Here is a 7,112-nt window from a genome sequence, read left to right on the forward strand (position 1 = left end):
TCACTACTATTTTAGGCCTAAGGCCACATTAAATCTGGACAAGGCCTGTAAAGTGTTGTCTTTAGTATTTTTGGGTACACTTTTAAAGTGTAGCCTTAATTTTTAGGTTTTGACAATGATAACATTAGCAACATTTATAAAATGTGCTCTTTTATGGTATAGGCTACATTTTGTAAGCGCATTCAAATCATAATATAATCGTCTAACACTTGTTTACATATGTGAATGCACTTTTAATGTGTGGTACTTTTATTATTTTATAAATAACACTTTATAAGTGTGGCCTTATATACTTCCTAAAATTTCCACTAGGATATTTTATCCCCTTCAACATATTTAACTTCCCCTCTTATTTTCAATTAGCCAAAAAAGGAACTCATACAAAATAAATTTAAAAAACTCTCAATATAAACAACTCTAACTCTCATCTTCTATGGTTTTTGTAGAATCCAAGGAAAACCATGGCATCATCTAGGGTTTTCGGAAACTATTTCAGAACTCTAATGGCTGAAGCAAAGACCTCCGTCGAAAGACATCTCCGGCCACCACAACAACCGTGGCTGGAAAAGGTCGTTCTGAATGCATACTGAAACCTCAATCGATTTCACCTGCTCTGCAAAAATTTGTTGGTACTTTTGACATATCACGTAGTGATGCAGTTAAGAAAATCTGGAGTCCATCAAAACCAATAATCTTCAAGTTCACTTTCCATTTCCTCTTTATGTTACTTATGATAGAGAATAAACCTTTGAATGTTGATAGTATTGTTCTATGGAGTGGCCCTTTTTGTGGAAATGTTACATGGATGTTGTTAAGGATTAAAGGTATGAAAATGGAATCTTTGCTAAAATGAGGGGTTTTGCTTGAGCTATGCCAAGTATGGATACCTTGTCGTAAAATGCAATTGTTAGTATAGATGTATAGTAATTAGCACATTAGATGATAAAATAGAAAAAATTATTTATGATGGCTTATCCTAGCAGAATCCAAATGCACATGTCAGTAGGTGTGACAGTATGACAGATTTGAGGTGCTAAAAGTGACTTGTATAGTTAACATGGCACGGGAAGATATTGCATTTTTATTTTAATTAAACAATTTCCACAGGGATGATTGTTATTCCTGTGCTTCTGGAATATTTATCAACAATTAATAATATAGTAATGACTACTCTAGAATGTCATATGAAAATTGTAATTAACAATCAGTCTTTTATCTGATCCTTTGAGTGACTTTCTTGTTTCTAAGATAGTTTAATTGTCTTGATCAATCACATATTAGATGGAAATCTTAACATTCTTTGAAAGTCTAGTTGTTTCTGCGAGATTAAGAAGTCTAAAAAATAATCTGAAGATGTGCACCAGATTAAAGGATATTGTCATTTTCCCTATCTAGTAGACTAGCTGATTATGGAAGTAATGGGTATCCAAAGGTCTGTTGATATTTGGCATTGAGTTCTCTGTTATGAGTTGGGCTACTGATTTACATGTGATATAAAATGATCAATTCTCTCTCCCTCTCTGTCATTTTACAATGTGAAAGATGTACATAAACTAAGATTAAGCTTATTTTGGTTGGTCATTATAACTCTTGGGTAATTAGAGGCTGGTGTAGAATAGAATTAGCACACTACATGGTAATGAATAAACTGGTCGGTAGGATATCGTTTTCTGCAATTTTGACATGTATGATAATTTGATAAGTTAGACTTTGCGACAGTTTATATGAAGAAAGTAGGATGCTCATGGCTTGCGACCCTGAAATACTATGATGTGTGATTTAAATATCATGTGCTGAATAATGCCTAAGCTTTTATGCTCAAGCTACGTCAAACACTTCGTATGACCAGCTAGGGCATCTTTTATAAGACAAAGCCGTAAAAAATTGCTGATATATTACACCAGTTGTCATACATGTTTATCCATTGTTTTGTTCGAAGAAACATTAAAGATAATGGAGACGTATTTAGTGGACATGAAGGTTATATGTACATTTTCAATTTTTCTGACTCCCATAATGTCTATCCAAAAGGAAAATATATTGTTTTTTTTACAGAAGCTGAAATCAACAACCCGCAAAACGAGCTAAAGTCTGGCATAGACATTCTTGGGGCTCTCAATGGGATATTTTAAGTAACTTATGACAAATTCCTACCTTCAGACGATTTTGATGCTGATATATGTTACATATCAAAAGTAAGTTCCGATACTAGTTACTGATTCTATTCTATTTCTACAACTATTTCATCTAAAATATATCATCCAACAGCTATGGCCATGTTAATACATGTTCAGACTATGAGCTTTTATTTCTCCAAAAGAATGAAAACATAGTTTTTCCATATGATCCTAGATTCTATAGAATTATTATTGAAAACAGATAGGGCCCGTTAAAAGAGATGTTTTCTTTGTCAAAAAGAATAGTTATCTGCCAGAGACTTCTTATGCAATTTAATATAACTGAAGAGTGAAGAGTGAGAAATACTGTATCAATTTTTTTTGCATTCTGTTTCTTATTTTAGTTGAAGTGTTGGCAGTTGATTTAGTAATCTAGGGATACAATAGTAACCTTATTTGTAGGTGATTCATGATTGTGAAGTAGGAACATAAAACATGGTGACATCGTGTTAGAATCAATCACAGTTGTTTATAGCTATAGCTACCTATTGAATCCTTGACCTCAGACAATTGGTACCATCTAATTGTATATGTCAACCCTGAACTTGACAAGCCACCGCTCTTTCCATTTTCCCCAATTAGCTGCTCCGTCTGAAATGCAGAGTCTCACTAAATTCACTATTATATAAATTTTGCTTTCTATCTGGAAGTTTCTAATGTCATCGTCTTTCCCTCAATTCACTCACCTTCTACCTTCAAATTGCTATTTATTGATTATAGCATGTCAAAATGCTTATTGCTATGTACATTACTGTCTGCAATTGTTAGAATTGTTGAAGATATACCATCATGTATTTGAATTAATGTTGAAAATTGTACACGAGAAAATTGTATGGCAGCAATACGCTAGAAATGGGATGCAAGGACCAACGAGTTTGTCCAAGATCAGCAGTGGTGGATACTATGGTACAAAACCATCTGAGATACCTTACTACATGGCACCAATAAATGGCATTGGAGTGCCACCTGTTGGAGGGTACTACTACACTCCTTACTGACTTTTCCAAGTGTACATCACTTTTTCTATTTCATTGTTATGTTCTTTATCTAGTGCTTTGATTTTTCAACTGTATTCTATTGATTATGGATATATTTTCAATTTGTGCATTGTAAGTGAGGGTACGTAGTCGATGAGAAGAAGATAAAATTGGCTGAAGAGAATGAATACTGTGGAGTTGATGGTATATAAATTGATATGGGCGGACATTTCAAAATTTCTCTAATAGAAGGTGAGTGCATATAAACTATTTTGAAGTTGCTGCAATTTATTTTTATTTCCAACCAAGTTTCTGTTACTTCTCTCAAGCTTTTCTGCTATTTATTCTTGTGATTGTGTTACTGTATTATCGTAAGGCTACTTTTGATAACATTGTAGTGAGCCATGGAAACCCCATCCTTTTCAACTATCACAGATATACTGCAAATTTCCCTTCTTTTTGCATCTATATTAGGCCATGTATCTATCTATCCAAAAGATACTTTTTGTTGAATATATGTTGAAAGTTTGCATTTCGATAATTTTGTGATTGGGGAAAGCTCGTTCAACTTGATTGATGACTCTTGTTTTTCTGTTGTAATGAATAAACATGCTAATCTTTAGCTATATGATTCGACATATAGCCTACTCATGCTGATACTCATGTTGATATTCTTCTTATACATCAAGTTTAACATGCTTAAACTCGGGCACTACCATTTTTTATATGCTGCTTAGTTTGATATGAATGAGACATGCCTTACTTTGTATAATATGATGATCAGGAAAATTCAGCTTCCAACAGATGTGATATGTGTGAAATGAAGAGGACACAACAACATAATAGGTCCACGACTAATCCTTGCATGTCCAGAAAGTATGTTTATTAATTCAATTCTTTTCCAAGTTTTTTGATTATATAACTATATGATTACTGATATAGAAATATTGAAGGTATCTTTATGCAGATTTTTATGCAGGTACAATGTGGGCAGTCACTAAAATCCTAAGGACAATGGAACATTCAAAACGACCATCTTGAGAGTGTCTTGCTAAGAAAAAGAGATGTTAGACTATCTTGAGAGTGTTCTTGCATCTGAGCATGTTGTTGTGAAGAGTGGGCAGTTCATTGTTGAAGTTAAGCCTCAGGTTTGCCATATCTTAGCCTTTGCATTTGATGTTGACTTACTTGTTCCTTCTGTTTTAATAGACGAATCAATCAACTAGGCCTCATTTCATTGAAATCCTACCTCGTTTAACTTAACGGGATAATATAAACAGGTACAAACTGCAAGACCCAATGAATATAGTAGGAGATATGTATGCTACTGTTATGTTCCTTGGCGGAACAAACAGATTCTACTATATTTTCAAAGAGGAGGATGCCTAGTATTGCCAAAATCAATAAAAAATACCAAAATTGGAGAAGGATGACAGGACATCTCATTGTACTTGAGGTAATGTACTGATTCTTAGTGTATGCTGTGATGTAGAAAATTAGAGCACAATCTTTTTAATCCTTAAACAGATTAATCTCTTATAAGCTTTTGAATTGGTTGTTTCACCTGGATTTCGACATATTATGTTTGTTTTGAATGCGCTTTAGCAAATAGTGAAGTGATTTAGTGGGGAGCCATGCCAATTCTAAGTGTCACTTTGTCTATGTCAAAAATTACAACATTTTTCTTCTAGTATTATTGGCAGAACATGGTCACACTATTTTTGTCTACTAGTTCTGCCTTATTACTTTCCTTCTCAAATAGAAAAAATATTTATCCTACTAGCCTAATATGTTATTGAACTCTTTATTTTTTCTACATTCTGCCTTATGATGTTGCTTGATTCTTAATAGCAGTTGTAAAGTAATAAAATACATTTGAACTTCTAAATTCACAAATCTAGTTGATGGTCTTTTTTGAATCTATTTAATTTTTCCTAATTATACTGAGCAAAGGTGAATAACAATTTAGTTGTCTGATGAGCTGTCTGATTACCATGTATAACACGAATATGCAACAACTGCATCTGATAAAATATGAGAAAGATGTCAATCCAGTCCATCTAAGTGTTTTTTTAATTGTTGTAACTAGTTGGTGTGTAACTTAAAGTTGCAATCTAGAATAGATCTGAAACTTGAAGTGTAATTTGCAATCTACAATTTGGTTTAAATTTGCCTCAGAATCTGCAAAGTGAACTAAAAAATTCTACAGTCTGCAGTATTAAACTGCTGTAATATTAAACTGTTGCAATATGAAATTTATCTTGAACTTCTTCCCTCTTCTATAACTGTTGCAATCTGATTTTGCTGTACATTTTAAATGTTTAGGGAAGTGAAGGTGAGCAAATTTGAAGGTCGCCACTAGTCAAATTGATCTCATTGAAGTGGATGATGGAGAGTATTTGAACTGTTTTAAATGTTTGAATACATTATGGTTGATTTTGTGAAATATATTCATTGCTAGAATATATTGAACTACTGTAAGAGTATTTTTTGAACTATTGTGTACACAACACATATTATGTTTTGAAGATTATGGAAAATATATAAATTTGAATTACTTATAAGCTAATTTGATTCTTGCGATTATTTATTGCAAAAAAATATTGGTGTATTTTAGAAATTGTGGCATATAAATCTTTTAGAGCCAAAATAATATTACCACACTTAAAAGTGTAGCCATAGGACTGTAAATTGTATATGCATATGGGCAAAGACTACACTTCAAAGTGTTGTCATATATTAGATATAAAAGGCAACACTTCATAATTGTGGGCAATATGATAGCAAAGGCCACACTTAAGCGTAGCTGCAAAGTGTGCCCTTTTTTCCTATTAGGCTACGCTTGAAAGTGTAGGTTATAAGACAAAACTATTAAGCGTAGTTGCAAAGCGTGGTCTTTTTGCCTTTAAAGCTACGCTTAAAAGTGTAGCTGATAAGGCAACACTTTTAAGCGTAGCTGAAAAAGCGTGGCCTTTTTGCCTTTTGGCAACGCTTTTAAGCGCAGCTGATAAGGCAACACTTTTAGTGTTGCCTAAACTCTAAGGTTACAGGGCTTTCAGCCACCCCTGAACAAGTGTGGTTTAAAGTGAAAAAGTGTGGCCTTTTATCAAATGCCACACTTTTCCATAGTTTAGGCCACCCTTTCCTAGGGTGGTTGTAGACATAAAATAGTGTAGTGATTTTTCAATGAGGAGGTTCTGGTGAATCCCTGGAATACATGTGGGTTTGCCCCTTTTATGGGCTCCCCAATTTTGAATAACAAATTATATTAGCATGATTTCTAAGGTAAAAGTTCATTGTTATTCGATTCTCATGTGACTTCGAACACATGGTTTACTGACCACCAAGACTCAACTTTTAGGATTTAATATAGGGAAAATTGTACAATGACAAATTAATAAATCAAATTAAATGTTATAATCTCACTTTGATTTAATTGTGCCATGTAGCAAACTATTTGTCAATCACATCTCTCCCTCAAACTCTCGCTCGCCGCTCCCCTTGCTTTTATACAAACACAAATGTATAAAATGCATTTGTGTTTGTATAAAGCGAGACAAAATTCTATACATACATATATTTTCGTGTCCCTCTCCCAGATCTCGCTCGCCACTTCCGAGATCTCGCTCGTCGCGCTCGCATCTATCACTTATACAAACAAAAACAAAATGTATAAATTGTGTTTTGTTTGTATAAAGCGAGAGAAAATTGTATATACACATGCAAATGTATATATCTTCGTCCTATACACTTATAATTGTACAAATAAATATGCCCTTGTCCAATTTTATTTTGTCTTTCTCTCTTTCTCGTTTTATACGTGCACAAATTATACAATTATTTGTATACAACTATTTTCTTTTATATATATAACGAATTATACAATTGATTTCTTTGTATATGTATAGCGAATTATACAACTGTTTTTTTGTATATGTATAGCAAAATATACATATTT

The 7,112-nt window shown here is 33.1% G+C and overlaps 1 long non-coding RNA gene across 1 annotated transcript; it reads left to right on the forward strand.

Moving 5' to 3' along the window:
• The first annotated feature begins 435 nt into the window (after positions 1-435).
• LOC101264900 (uncharacterized) lies at positions 436-5,723 on the forward strand. Its single transcript, XR_011213248.1, has 8 exons — positions 436-824; positions 2,056-2,195; positions 3,017-3,153; positions 3,292-3,406; positions 3,939-4,030; positions 4,122-4,302; positions 4,435-4,610; positions 5,480-5,723. It is a non-coding gene; the product is annotated as an uncharacterized lncRNA (long non-coding RNA).
• Positions 5,724-7,112: the final 1,389 nt, after the last annotated feature.

The sequence above is a fragment of the Solanum lycopersicum genome, chromosome 12, assembly GCF_036512215.1.
Source record: "Solanum lycopersicum chromosome 12, SLM_r2.1".
Lineage (NCBI taxonomy): Eukaryota > Viridiplantae > Streptophyta > Magnoliopsida > Solanales > Solanaceae > Solanum > Solanum lycopersicum.